The 16,210-nt window shown below is 38.2% G+C and overlaps 1 protein-coding gene across 6 annotated transcripts in view; it reads right to left on the bottom strand.

The window, feature by feature from the left end:
* The window catches only part of LOC117325798 (protein dimmed-like), a 44,047-nt gene extending 34,637 nt beyond the window's left edge, over positions 1-9,410 (bottom strand). The window contains exon 1 of one of the 6 annotated variants that reach the window (XR_004532383.1): positions 9,278-9,410. The gene's annotated coding sequence lies outside the window, so the exon portion shown is untranslated. Of the gene's footprint in view, positions 1-84; positions 204-2,877; positions 2,982-9,277 lie in introns of those variants that run through there. The other 5 variants (XR_004532384.1, XM_033882274.1, XM_033882306.1 and 2 more) reach the window with 5 other exon arrangements.
* Positions 9,411-16,210: the final 6,800 nt, after the last annotated feature.

Here is a 16,210-nt window from a genome sequence, read left to right as displayed (position 1 = left end):
GACGATAGATGATAATAGTGTAGTTATTTATAAACACTAGCAGTCACCAAAGACACACAGAGAACTAAATATAGTTGACCTTACCACAGTCAAGACACGATTTCTGTGGCACAAGAAATGCAACAAGTGTCACTCTCTATTGGTCAAACCGGCATTCCCGGGAGCCCCGGGGTCCCGTGAGCCCAGGGGATCTAGTTCAGCTGCTACACCGACACTAACACCATTGGCACTCTTGTGTCCGTGAACTTGTGAAACTCGATGTAATTCACAGTCTGTCACCACCAAACCAGCATCACTGTCAGGAAAAACTCTGATGTCACTTTCCTATGTCTAATTAATATATATATAACCGATCTAATCGGCCCAAGTTTAATTTGTTTTATTATCTCAATATATCATTTCAAAATAAGGTCATATCTATATATTAGCATCAAGGACAGCTCGTAATCTGTCCATTATCAAAAGGGTCCGTGAATCGATCACCGCGGACGGAGCCCCAGGCAGTCGTAATTACAATCGGGAACCACAACGGGAGTAAACGTATTATCTCCTATAGTGATTAGCCCCAGGGCATTCTACTGCCGAGGTAACAGGTGCTACAGGATCTAGGCCCCACATGTAAACACGTACGTTCAGAGAACTGTTGTTATGAGTTACTATAAAAACTGACTGCATGGAATTTATGATTTATATCTGTCATCAACAAATTACTTTCTCATTGGATTTCTGGTGAGACCATTAGTCTCACTACAACAAAAAAGCAAGCTAGGTTGTGGTGTACTGACATTGAAAATTACAGTTAATATCCGTTATACAACCAGAGACGTCTATATCACATTGGGATATACACATGTCTGTTTACAACATATACGGAAATCAAAATATCACCATTTATAAAACCAGGGCAAATTTTACCATTCATTATTATGTAGTTTTTGATATGATGTTATACATTATTATGTAGTTTTTGATATGATGTTATACAGATCAGATGCTAATTGATATTGCTATATACCTAAAACCTGAGACGCATATATTATGACAGGAATACACCATTTTGACTATCAGAGTTAAATCCCATCGTTTCACACATTTGTCATTTTATGATGTCCCAACCCTCATCTGAATGGTTCAACACAAGCGCATGCCGATTCAATCTGACTAAAATACAGATAATCCAATGACACCAACAGCATATTAATGATATATCATATACACGCACTTAACACAAACTGTTAAAGAATCTGCTCTTGCTTTTTTTCATAACAGATTCCAAATACGCCTTTCCGGCAATGACGCGAAGACCTTTAATTAGTCTGTACTATAATCGGTCATATCCACAATAGAACGCGCCTTGTCCGATATCCGGTGCCTACAAACAGACCCGACACACCTGTTCATCTCCAACGTCTAACGCCATAGGTTCCTGGGATTTAATCGGATTGATTTTACGTAATTAAATCCCAAAATAAAACCATGATCGATATTCGCCTTTATATGTTATCTGGGATTGATTAGCATGTCGTAGGCTATGTACTGGGCGGGCGTAATTAGCGCGCTATATACAACAGGTACGGACGCTGACAAGGAGATGGACATCCGATGGGAAACCAGGTCACAGCTACCGGACGGAAGTAGGCGGGGATCACTATTATCATGATACTTCATTTAACCGGAATCCTTTCAGGTGTCCTTAAACTCAATATGTTGTTGACGTGTTGATTTAGCAAAGACGGTGTCATCGTCGTCGTCGTCGTCGTCGTCGTCGTCGATCATCATCATCATCATCATCATCATCATCATCATCATCATATTTCAAATAAGAGAAACACTTTGTTCATCGTGTATATAAATATGAAAATGAAATATTAACACGACAACTGAAAGTCCATATTAAAATCACTAACGTTTTCAAGCCTTGCGGCTTTAATTTCCTCGGGTGATTGCATGGATGAGTGCATAAACTATTTTAAAAGTATCGAGATACCTTCATAGATAATAACCAATCGTAGGGGATAGTGTTGGACGCGTATCGGTATACTTATATATTATAAAATACTCCTTTCACTTGCTTATCTCCGCGATCGACACTTTATCTCGGGTAAAGAAAACTACGACTATATCTAATCAAACGCTACGCATGTAAAACAGGTCTCCCTGGTATAAAACAGGTACCCCTGGTATAAAACAGGTACCCCTGGTATAAAACAGGTACCCCTGGCTCCATTAATATAACATGTACCCCTGGCTAATAACACAGGTACCCATGGCATTAAAACAGGTACCCCCTTGGTATAAAACAGGTAACCCCTGGTATAAAACAAGACCTGCATATAAACATGTACCCATGGTTTATAAAACAAAGTTATACCTGGCATTAAAAAACAGGTACCCACTGAGTAAAACAGGCAGGTACACTGGTATAAAACACGGTACCCCTGGTATAAAAAAGTACTGGCATCATTATAAAACAGGTTACCCCTGGTATAAAAACAGGTACCCCTGGCATATAAAAACAGTTACCCCTGGTATAAAAACAAGTACTGGCAATTATAAAACAGCGTACCCCTGGTAAAAACAGGTACCATGGTATATTAAAACAGGTACCCCTGGTATAAAACAGGTACCCTGGTATAAAACAAGTACCCCTGGTATAAAACAGGTACCCCTGGTATAAACAGGTACCCCTGGTATAAAACAGGTACCCCTGGTATAAAACAGGTACCCCTGGTATAAAACAGGTACCCCTGGCATAAAACAGGTACCCCTGGTATAAAACAGGTCTCCCTGGAATAAAACAGGTCTCCCTGGAATAAAACAGGTCTCCCTGGCATAAAACAGGTCTCCCTGGAATATTCTCATGTTAATGACACTCACCTATCTTCTTGATTCTACACTGTGTGTTACGTACATCCAAAAGCTTTGTGAAGGAAGTTTGGTTGTATGCTATCGGACTGGGTGTAACGATATTACTGGCCATCGCATGCCAAAGGATCTCAACTACCCTTCCGTCTGTTTACCATCCGGGTACCTAATCTGTAGATCAGCCCTACAGCTACATAGCGTATCATTGGGGAGCCCTAGGCCTTACATAAGGGTTTTACTGATGGTTAGTAAACACACCTTCAGGGCAGCTACTCGGGAAGCTACTTCATATAATGATAATAAACAATAGGTATAGATATTTTGGATATAGCACATGTTTTAATTGTAATTGTGGGAAGAGGAAACGCTAGTGGTTGAATATAGACGTACAAATTAGCTGCATTGACTTTTAAAATCTTGTGATATGCTTACGGGGTCCCGATCTGGCCTCATCTCAGTATCGGCTGTGGAACATATCATGTTACGTGACCTCTACGCTGGACTGTATAGACTTTTATCTATATCATCTATATTTGTAGGAAATCCAAAGTCATTCAACGATAGTAAGATTAAAGCCAATTTGTATCGATTTTTCAGGTTAACCAAGGATTCATTCACATCCAATTGAGGCGGGAAACTGTTTCCATTGAGAGAAACACGTTTTGTGGAATTGAAATGAAATGACGTTTTTACATTGAAAGGTACAAAGTGCAATAGCTTTGAGGTGCTGAAACAAGACAGGAAATTAGGTATTGATACTGACAGATACACACGTTGGAGTACTGAAACAAGACCAGGATTTTGTTTACAACGATAAACTGATAAACACACATTTTCAGAAACTATAGTTCGACAATTTTATTGAGAGAGACGCTTGAAGTACGGGAGAAAGAACAACGATATATGACAAAAATAATACAAACGCTATCTACAATGACAGCAACACAGATACTAAATAAACTGATAGGCAGTCTGAACTAGAGACAAACATCCTAACCAGACACACTTTCTATGGAGTACTGTAAGGGGTCAATAGACATCTGTTACCATAGGTACAGACTTCAGTCTACAGCAAGATAAAAAACTGAATCCGATGACGTAACCAAAATCAGCCAGGTCTTCCCACTTCGTATTACGTTATAGACTAGTCGGGTAGTTCGTCATCCTTTCCATACGTCTCCGTGTTAACACACAGCCTATGTGTTGTGCATATAAGGACAGTGAAGTAGACACGTTTTTATTGGCATTAATAATCGTCAGTAGGTGACAAACACAGTAGTTCCCGATCTGATAGGACATGTGATTGACATCGACCGAGGTCGAGATGTCTTACAACGTTACCAGGCCAAGACGATCTGGTATACATAAGTATAGTCAGAGAGGTGTTATCATTAGACTCTAGTCGAGATACATAGACATGCATACTTTAAATAATAACTCTCCAATGGTTACTTTTAACGATTATCACATAAGGACAGGTTTTCCTGGCGAATGGGTGTTTGTTACAGAGCATCATCCAACTCATCAATACAAACGCTATGGAGACCTGGAATAATAGATTACCGTCCGATAAAACACCTGAACGAAGGGATAGGTCAGCAGCCGAAGCAAGTTGAATAATTTTGTAATAAGAATAAGTATAGACGGCGGTCGAGATTTGGATTCTAGTGGTATATTAGACACAATTGTACAGGTATCTGAAAATAAATGAGGAAATTGTAAAAAAAAAAAAAAAAAACGGTCCCAACACTGATTGTAACAGTTCATGGTTAATGAAACGACCGTAATACTACGGCAGAATTGTTTCACAGTTTTAAACACTTATCAAAATCAGGATATCTCCATTTGTTTTTATTCGTATCCTTGTATGAAGCATAAATCCCATTAATTTCCGTTATTAATCTTTTAACGCTAGATCCTTTTTTCTCGGAATCAAATCCTACCGTCAGATGAAATATACAGTGGAGAGTGCATTGTATATAGTTGATTTAGAGGAAATCAATTATAAAAGTGACTAAATGGTCAGATTATTAGTAAATGGATCTCGAGCTCATTTTTATTTGTAATTGGTGACAACCGCTATCAAACATAAATGTAGTCTGAAGTTCTCCAAAGTCGACGTAAGCAACGTATTGATTGCCGATCATAATGATATGCATCACTGTTGGGTGAAATGTTGTTTTATTACAGTTGATTCCAGTAATCAATGCCGTGAAAATGCCACGAGCCATCAACTTCGACCAGTACAGTCTTAAACACCTCTTTAGGCGATTGTCAAAGGTCGGCCTCTATCGATGTTACTGTATACCTCAGACAAGTAAACTATCTTAAATCTACTTACTCATTTGACCTCGTTTGCTGAAGATCATTTTCTTGAAATATTGATTGAAATGCATCGCAATCAAATATTATTTTGAGGGGCAAGTATTCTCGTTAACATTGTATCATCGTCCCCCGCACAGTCGCAGTAGGGCAGAAATCGTTCGCGCACATCAGGACATCAGGAAATATCACAAACGCCGAAAGCACGATTCCCCAAAGACGACAAATGTCAATTAAACAGGCTACTACGGATCAATTAAATTGCGAAAATAATTAAAAACCAGCTCACGAAATCGATTTCCCCCGACCCGTGTTCGCTCGATGTCTGTATAATCCTTGTGTAGTTAGATTAAGTATTATTTCTAAGGTCATAAACACACACACACACACACACACACACACACACACATATACATGTATATCTATACGGTAATATGACCACCAAGATGTATACAACATCACACACTATGAATTACCAGCTAGTGAATCGAACTGTTGGTGCGGTGTTATTTTTATACTGTTGGGGTCTGAAGACATGTGTCAAAAACTTGCATAACTTTATTAGATTAAGATTAGAATCATATCATCATACTAGTATCTGTTCTTATATTATTCTGAAGCCATTTACACGCACAAAGGTACAGCTAATTCAGCCATATACAAGGCGTTATATTTCAACAATACGGTAACATTGAAATTTAAACGCCAAATGTTTCTGAGGGAAAACCCTTTTTGTAAACGGTTATTTAATGGAATCGTTCGAAATTGTATCCTGTGTAGATTTCCTTTGACAATGACGGTATAAAATCAACAGATATCAGAATACGATAACGCTTTACAGCAATCATCACATCGAGTACGACAGTGTTAAATCTTGGGAACCCAAAAAGTAAAACTTTCCTACAATTAACATCAATTATAGGAGCCTTTTACAGAGATAGCCTTATTATGACATATACACAGACCCTTTTTGCGGTATGATCACTAAAGTCCGTGCATAATTACTTTATGTACTACGATCTAGAAGATGAATGGGTTACGACTACTTAATGGTTAGGATGCACCGAACACGGAAACCGGTAATTCCGGCTGTCTGGGTTCTTTTGTTTGTATGCGAGTCCAGTCGGGATCACTGACCATTTGACTAGTCTAAGGCCATAACACCACCATCAAAGGCCTGAAACACCAAAGTACACTTGTACAGGAAGTTGTGCATGTATGCGGCCGCCATCTTTTCCCCCAGCACGTCCCTAACCCTGTGTGACTCGTCAACATCAAACACAGATAAAAAACAGGGTTTCGTTAGCAACCCTATTTGTTCAGTAATGAAAAGAGATTGTGCTCTTATTAGATTTGTGTAAGCGATCGTTCGCTCATTTCGTAAAATTGATTAATATTGCCAAAAACTCCTCATTCATTAACAACTTCCTCTTAACTACTGCGTCACGATATAGCCGCGGTTTCCCGCTGATCATTGACACATAACTAGAGCTTTATAATAGCATTAATGGGATAGCTACAGAACGCCAAGGATGACATGCCACCATAGGGTCACTTCTTACATCATCAGCTCCAAATCTTTAACTATCAGGTGGGGCTCAAAAGTATTACAATTCGGGGGACTAAATGCGTGTTAAAATGACTATCAATCACGTACAAGCTCAGCGATACAATTGATGTCAATACCGACTTGACTAACGTGAGAGGGAGACCTGTTATGTCACTGTGACGAAACATGATGCATTTCGTCAGTGCAGTGGCGATACTTGAAAGACGCCGCCACTCTACAATCGTACATAACCGATGTAAACAATGACAGGTATTATAAGGCCCGGATGTTTCACGGCTATTAGTTTGTGTTTCAGAGTAATAGTATTCTAATGATATCCAATCTTGTTAAGCTCACCTATACAATCATATACATACACAAGTGTATATACCACTGACAACAGTGTAGCGTCGTTCTCAGTGTATAGATCATCTACGTGACGCTAAAATCTGAACTCATCGAGGACATTCACATACCATTTTATACTAAAGTTGTGCTAACGAGTACAAATACATGTATCAGTGATGGTCCCTGGCTTTTTTCTTACAAAGGGAGATAATCAATAATCACGCTGTCACAGTTAAGATGAATCGTTGACCTATCCATCAACGACAGAGATAGGCATGCGACAGTCTAACAATAGTCACGTGATAGACTTAAAACAAATATAGTCCCCGTCGGTACTAAAACTGACACTGAATTCATCAGAGTGAATGTATAATTGAACGAAATAGTCTTCATTGCATTGAGACAAACAAAGCAGTTGGCATGTAATTCCAAATAAAAATCAATGTCACTGCTAATATTTAATTCCGCCTGAAATGGAGTCATTAATTGGTCATTTCTGCAGAAATGCGTTGTCCATTTTATTTTAAAACATTCAAAGAAAAAATGCTAAAACAACAATTTTAATACAATTGGAATAAAATTTCTCTTAAACTCTGTGTTTATTATCATGATTCACCAATCTCATTTGTAAGATGAAATTGAGGTCGTCCAAGCAACAATACTTAACTCCATCAGAGGAATAACAGATTACGTCAAGTACACTGACAGAGCGCACACAACGACAGCATTCTCCTAGGCCAGTAAAACGACGATATGAACAACGCCAATATTAACCTGAGTCTACTCAACGTGTTCATCTGAGTCTATATAATAACAATATTAATATGGGTCTAGTTAATAACAACACTAGATTGGGTTTGGTTTGGTTTTATATTGTTTAACGTCCTATCAACTGGTGTGGTCTTTTAAGGATGTGTACGAGTTGCATGCATATTGTGTGTGTTTGTAGGGAGGCTGCGGTATGATTGTGTCTATCTCCTTGTGACAGCGCAGAAATGATGCCGACATATAGTTCTATCTCACTTAAGCATTCTGCTGAATACACTCAGCAGGACACCCCACCCGGTCACATCATACTAACAACAGGCGAACCAGTCGTCCTCTCCAAAAATGCTGAGCGCTAGACTCGGGTATGTCTCGATCAGGAAACAGAACACACAGTCTTCATTACAGGGACGAACGCTCAACCAAAGGCCAAAAATTAGGAAAGATAACATCCCAACTTTAGTCGCCTCTTACGATCTTCTTAGCCCTATATGCAGGAATTATGAAGTCTAGAAATCGACAATATTCATGCTGTTTACTATATAATGACAACATAAATATGGGCCTAGTTACTAACAACAACACTAATCTGAGGTCTAGATATCGACAAAATTAACCTGTGTATAATGACACCATCGACGTAGGTTTATATAATGACAATATTAAGCTGGTCTATGTAGCGACTGTTAACACATAATTTACCTTGGACTAACAGAACAGGATCACGAAGCATGTAAACATACAGTTATTAACAAACTTGTTTGACGTACTGGATGACGTCAGGATACGAGGAAATAAGCCGTGTTATATGTGTCAGCAGTCAGCAATATATTGTTACGGCTGTATACGTGAATATTAAGTCGTCTCCTTATCAATCCGATCACTACGATTTGGATGGGTGACCTCCTGGAATACCAGGTGTCGTAGACAATATAGGGATCGCCGTTTTATTAGTATAGTGTTAATGATAAAAGCTTCTAAACACAGGAGAAGTGAGAGTTTCCTACTTTAGATAAGGAAATCGTGTGTTGTGACGGTCACAGAGAACACAACGTGACCAAACATTCAAAGCTAGTCCTTTATAGCTGGTGTACTGTAGGTGTGTGACAATTGGCATGTGTTTGGCATCACAAGGCCTACAAGGATAGCTACGACACGCAGTATTATTGTATAATTAGTGTAATTATCACTTCTTTTTTAAAGAAAATGATAAACGATAATAACAATTCAAGTCTGCAACTGTACTGAAAATATTTGTTTGTATAGTGTGTTGTGATTAAACAGCTTTAAGCGGCCGGATAAAAGATGAACACAGTGTTTACCAGTCTTACCACATCATAAAACCATCGAGAGGCCGTTGGTAATTCATCATTATATCATGGAGTATTTGTTCATTAATTGGATCAATACACATTCAAATCTACTTACGGTTGCTTGTTTTTTCCCTAAGACAGCGATATTTCCAAGAAAATTCCTGTTAGTGATATCCAAGACGATCAACTACTAACGAATGACAATGTTTTCTCTCCGTCAAGTCCAGAGGGAGGGGGCGGGGCCAACCGTCACCTCGTTTGTCATTTGTCAAGTGCACCTTCCTTCTCATTCACACAAGATAAGGAGTTTTCACCTGTACACGAATGGTGAAGGTGACGTACACAGAGTGGCAAAGATCATTGAAATATCAATAACGGAATACATTACAGCATCAGACAGTGTGTACATAGGTATGAAACAGGAGAAGACAGAAAATAGATTTCCTTTCGATTAACAGAACTAAGCATCAGAATAGTCTATTTCATCGAATGATTACGAATTTCCACACATTTGAAAAGGGGAAAGTGAATAAGAACACCATTTCACATCAAATGCAAATCACAATGTTGATAAAAATTTGTCGTTGAAAAAAAAAATAAGAAGAATTGACCAGGGATCTGTGTTGAGTCCATATAAACAATTAAGAGAGGTGTGAGTCAGGGATCTTTGTTGAGTCCATATAAACAATTAAGAGAGGTGTGAGTCAGGGATCTGTGTTGAGTCCATATAAACAAGTAAACGAGGGGCAGAGAACTGTGTTGAGTCCATATAAACAATTAAGAGAGGTGTGAGTCAGGGATCTGTGTTGAGTCCATATAAACAATTAAGAGAGGTGTGAGTCAGGGATCTGTGTTGAGTCCATATAAACAAGTAAACGAGGGGCAGAGAACTGTGTTGAGTCCATATAAACAATTAAGAGAGGTGTGAGTCAGGGATCTGTGTTGAGTCCATATAAACAATTAAGAGAGGTGTGAGTCAGGGATCTGTGTTGAGTCCATATAAACAAGTAAACGAGGTGTGAGTCAGGGATCTTTGTTGAGTCCATATAAACAATTAAACGAGGGGCAGAGAACTGTGTTGAGTCCATATAAACAATTAAGAGAGGTGTGAGTCAGGGTTCTTTGTTGAGTCAATATAAACAATTAAGAGAGGTGTGAGTCAGGGATCTGTGTTGAGTCCATATAAACAAGTAAACGAGGGGCAGAGAACTGTGTTGAGTCCATATAAACAAGTAAACGAGGGGCAGAGAACTGTGTTGAGTCCATATAAACAATTAAGAGAGGTGTGAGTCAGGGATCTGTGTTGAGTCCATATAAACAAGTAAACGAGGTGTGAGTCAGGGATCTTTGTTGAGTCCATATAAACAATTAAACGAGGGGCAGAGAACTGTGTTGAGTCCATATAAACAATTAAGAGAGGTGTGAGTCAGGGTTCTTTGTTGAGTCAATATAAACAATTAAGAGAGGTGTGAGTCAGGGATCTTTGTTGAGTCCATACAAACAATTAAGAGAGGTGTGAGTCAGGGATCTATGTTGAGTCAATATAAACAATTAAGAGAGGTGTGAGTTAGGGATCTGTGTTGAGTTCATATAAACAATTTAGAGAGGTGTGAGTCAGGGATCTGTGTTGAGTCCATAAAAAACAATTAAGAGAGGTGTGAGTCAGGGAACTGTGTTGGGTCCATATAAACAATTAAGAGAGGTGTGAGTCAGGGATCTGTGTTGAGTCAATATAAATTAAGAGAGGTGTGAGTCAGGGATCTGTGTTGAGTCCATATAAACAATTTAGAGAGGTGTGAGTCAGGGATCTGTGTTGAGTCCATATAAACAATTAAGAGAGGTGTGAGTCAGGGATCTGTGTTGAGTCCATATAAACAACTAAAAGAGGTGTGAGTCAGGGATCTGTGTTGAGTTCATATAAACAATTAAGAGAGGTATGAGACAAGGGTGTGTGCTTTCATTGGGTTTCAATAGTTTACACATTCGCAACAGGTAAGGTCGGTCGTAATTATGGAGAAGGTGTCCACAGGGCCACTAAAGAATATTTTTAAAGTGTTATCACGCCGAAATGTCACACACGAACACGGCAGCCTGAAGTGCTTTGCCATACATGAGGTAACGCGCGATGTTGAGGATACCATGCTTAACATTAAATGAGGTTGTTTTTCATAGTTGACGTCACGTTCCTGTACGCCATTGTATTCTACATTGAACATTATGTGCTTATTGAGACCAATAAGTGTCTCTATTGCCAACAGAACTGATATTTTATTTCTCAAAGTCTATCTTTATACGGATACAGGCATATCGCTACTTGACTGCACATGTCAACATACATTAAGACAAAATGTCAACCAATGAGTAAATATCGGAATTTTTAATACAAATATTTTCAGGGAAGGCGCTATTGAAATTGGATAATTTCATAACTGTGATAATTCCAGCTCAGGCAAATTCTATCTCCAACATTTTCTGCTTTTACATTGAATCCCGATAGATTCAAAGCCTGTTTACTGCACGGTAATAGTTACCCCTGCTCATAGCAGTTCGGAGCCTGTTTTTGTAAATATACCGATCATTAAACTGAAGTGTTATCCTTTATATCGTTTGTGAAACATTTCTAGATATTTTAGGACTGTTCTTCACTTTATGTGTACTGCCGACACGATTATAAAGGTTTCTTTGTCGTTCCAGTAAATTTAACGCGTTACACACGTTATTTTGATATTTTACAAGTTTTCAAGATCAATAAAAGTGTTTTATGTTGTAACATATATACTCTTTATTATAAGCACGAATAGAAAATGTATCAAAACCCCTTTTCTTTGATATATGATACAGTATGATGCCGATTTGAAGCGATGTCATCGACATCGCGCGTAACACACACGCGCATTATACCGACATCTTTGACGCAAACTTTACCTATACACGTATATGTAGTACAGCCGTTCTCGCTTTTGTGGACGCTCGCAACAAATTCTGCAGAGTGTATCCACATTAGTCGCCTCTTACACACATGCAGTGACCAATGGGAGCTTTCGCTATATTTGTTGGCTTCGTGTTAAAGTCATAGGAACTACGATATTCCCGTAAATATATATTCCAACTCATTATCATTGTAGCGATAATAATTAACTATCGATTTTCAATATTCAAAAAATACATCGCGTAATATTCAAGGTACAGTGTACATTTTTTTTTTGCAGCAAGTTTCATACCTTTTTTCATTGTACATTATTGAAGTATATCAATTCAAACAGACGATTGTTTTGAGGATATATCTGAAATCCTATGTATTAGTAGCCTTTGAAATCACGAATGAAGATATCGAATGAAAAATTGGTTACTTTATTACTTCTACTCGTTTCGCTGTAATAGAGATTAACTGATGTGTATTCGTTATCAGTGTGGGGTCAGTGACATGAACCGTTAAATTAACGAGATAATCCGAGATCTAGAGTTATCCCGCTTGAATACATCAAATGTCACTCATCTTTAATTTGTTACGGTTGGTGATGACGAAGCTATTTTTTCCGAAGTCACATAACATCAAACACAGTCTACTTGGCGAATTTTAGGTGTGTGGTTTACCTCGGTACAATCGTCAGACCAAGATAACAGCTGACATCAGCGACGAGTTACACGTGTTGATCAGACATAAAGCCTAACGCGGACATAGTAACATATTCTGATGTATTACTCAACGTTTTTTTACTTCACTAACATGTGTTTTGTTTTTCGTTGACACGATCGGTCCAGATCTTGAATATATTGTACAGTATTACAGATAAATATCCATCATTTCTAAGTCTCAACTGACAGCTTTTTCTTTACCACCTAACAATCACTCAAGTATGGGTACCTTTCAGGATGGCGAACTTTAAGTCGTATTTTTAGCTCGGGGTTTAAACGAGTGTTTCTCTAAAGATATTACCGATTTGGCTAGGTTATAACAATCCTAGATAAAAGAAGGTTGACCCTGACGTTAATAACCAATGATAATTAACGGTGTCCCTGGTTTGATTACTTGTAAGGAAATAAACCTGTACATGTACCTGTCGACAAATCACAGGCCCCGACATCTGACGTCATACTTGTAAACCGCGAGGGAATCCCCCGCGTATTTATGGACTCCGCATAATAGATCAGGATGATCAACAAGCTATTGTCTTTTTTAATTGATGGAAGACTTCATCCGGGTTGTTTCTTATTTAGTGTTATGCTACCAAATGTTTTTGAATGTGTAGTAGTTTAGAGTACAACATTCAGGTTGTGTTGAGAGTTCTATATGGGTGAGTGGTACAATCTGATCGTCACACATTTGTACTTACCTTTCTTAAAACAACATTAACATTTGTGTTGTCTCTGACAACCGATTTATTTATTTCAGTTGACTGTTAGTGACAAGCCACAAAAGGCGTCATTGCTGTGCCGAGGGCAAAGAGCTTCAGGCTACAATAGGACATCTGATAATCTCGTCTCTAACCTCGCTCCAACACGTTATTACATATATGAACGCCATGCTGATTATTTATATCTGTTCCATATAGCACTGGCTATTTTTGCCCAAGGTCGATTATAATGAATCGATGTTTATCAAGTCTTCTTAACAGAAAGATATATCATAAGCAATAAACAAATATAGAATCCCAAAATCGATAACAGAATTATTGATTTGTGAAGTTTTTGATTTTCTGTCCGTAGCATGTTCAAAGTATGGAATATCAATTAAATACAAACAGAAAGCCTTGTTGGTATGTACTATTGTCGCAGTTATAGTAAACATACATCTAGGTCGATGCATGTTTAAAAAAACATATTCTTCATGAACAGTGTATTGGAATGAACTTTTATTTTCTTGTATGAGGTAAATTGTGGGTTCCCAAAGAACCATTAAGTAATGTTTCAATTTCTATTCCAGTTGGACTCACTGAAACTGCTAAACTGCCAATTTGATTTGCTCTTGAATTTGACCAAATTACCATTGCCTGTGTGTATGGATATGTGCCTCTATTTTTTACACCATGAAACATTATTGATCACTCGCCTTTCACCTAGGCGGCCGGGGTTTGATTCCCCGATCTGACGTGACGATGTACGACTTGCCCGACCACTCGGGTTTTCTCCGGGTAGTCTCGTTTCTCCCAAAGTAGGATCCCTCGCACTCTTCCGCCCGGGCCAACAAAATTGACATTTACTTCATTGATCTTCACAAAAGTTGAAATGCTTTGTCATGATTACAGTATATTTAATATTCAAAGGGAAACCGTGTTGAAATGTTAATGTGCAATAGATATGCTGTATTATGTAGTTTGTTTTTATATCGTGGTCTATGGAAATGTGCAGGCGTGCTCAAATTCCACCATTTAATCATCGATGTTTGATAAGTGAATGAATGCACACACCGGTTTAAAAGTGTTTTATTGAAATTCAAGGATTGAATATTACTTTACCGGTTTCATGGGATGGTGACCGGAGTTGCTTTTGTGATAAATTCAACATGAACTGTAACTGCTGCGCAGCTCATTAAATTTATCTCAAGACCAGCACCATTCATCCCATGAAATCAACAAAAAGTGTCATTCATTAATCACATGCTTATGTTGACCGCGTTTACGATGGTGAAGCCGAATGTTATGGTACAGGTGGTAATCGTTGCCTAGAACCGGATTGTTCGTGAGGATAACACTAAATGTATATAATTCAAAGGAAGGCATACGATCTTTTTATTCCAATAGAAAACAATCGTCGTTTGATATCAATTTACTGTTAATTTACATCACTAATAACGAAATGTAGAGTAATCCCTGGTAAACCTTAAGAATATTTGAACCATCGAGGAAACAGCCCATACAGATCAAGTTTCATAGACAAATACATCAAATGTAATTATCAGCATTGTGTTATACCCGTCCAGACCAGACATATCCGCACTACCATGAAATATCGGAAATCGTACACGTAGGTCTGTCCTAGATTTACATTAGGTAAGGTTACTATACATAGCTACATGTATATTACGTAAATGGGGAGCATTCCTCGAAATAGGTTTTGTAGGTGTACATGTTTGGACGCCGCGACCCCAGGCTGGTGTGCCACCGACCTGTCCCCCCGGGCATAGATACAAGAACACACCCGTAATAGATGATTGATGTTCGACCAACCTCAGTATGGCCCAGAGCCCCGCTAACTGCTTCCTCTTTCCGGTGTCTCTTACACTAGGGTATCTCACGAACTTAACCATCCCGTCAAATCGCAAGCTGTCAAGTAATTCATAAATATATAAGTACACATACATGTATGTGTAACAGGTACGGGTGGGATGTTTGAAATCAGACTAACATTTGTCTTCTAGCAACCTAAATCACGATTGGAGAAAGCAGTTTAAAACATTTAGCCGTTTTTTCAACTCCCGGTTTCATTTTTTGTTATTTATTTGTTTATTTATCTTATTTATTTCTATCATTATTTTGCACATACATCCTATAAAGAGGCAGAATCTGTATTGATGAAATCTATGTCGAAACGATGATTATATGAGTGTTTGTGCCTACATGTAATGAAATTAACGGTGAAACGTACTAGAAAAGGGCGTATCGTATACAAATACCGTTTGTCTTTGCGCTTATTAGTGATATTTCGGGTCGAATTAAGAATTACCAGGACTTTTAAACTTAAACTTACCACATATAAACAATACACCTACAATATCATACACTACACCTACAATATCATACACTACATCTACAATATCATACACCACACCTATAATATCATACACTACACCTACAATATCATACACAACACCTACAATATCATACACCACACCTATAATATCATACACTACACCTACAATATCATACACAACACCTACAATATCATACACCACACCTATAATACATACACTACACCTACAATACCATACACAACACCTACAATATCATACACTACACCTACAATATCATACACTACACCTACAATATCATACAATCTACCATGTTTGCTATGTAACGCCCGTATTGATTGGTTTAAAACCATGTATTAT

Source organism: Pecten maximus, chromosome 1, assembly GCF_902652985.1.
Source record: "Pecten maximus chromosome 1, xPecMax1.1, whole genome shotgun sequence".
Taxonomy (NCBI): Eukaryota; Metazoa; Mollusca; class Bivalvia; order Pectinida; family Pectinidae; genus Pecten; species Pecten maximus.
Note: the sequence above shows the minus strand (reverse complement) of the source record. Positions and strands in the feature narration are given on the sequence as shown.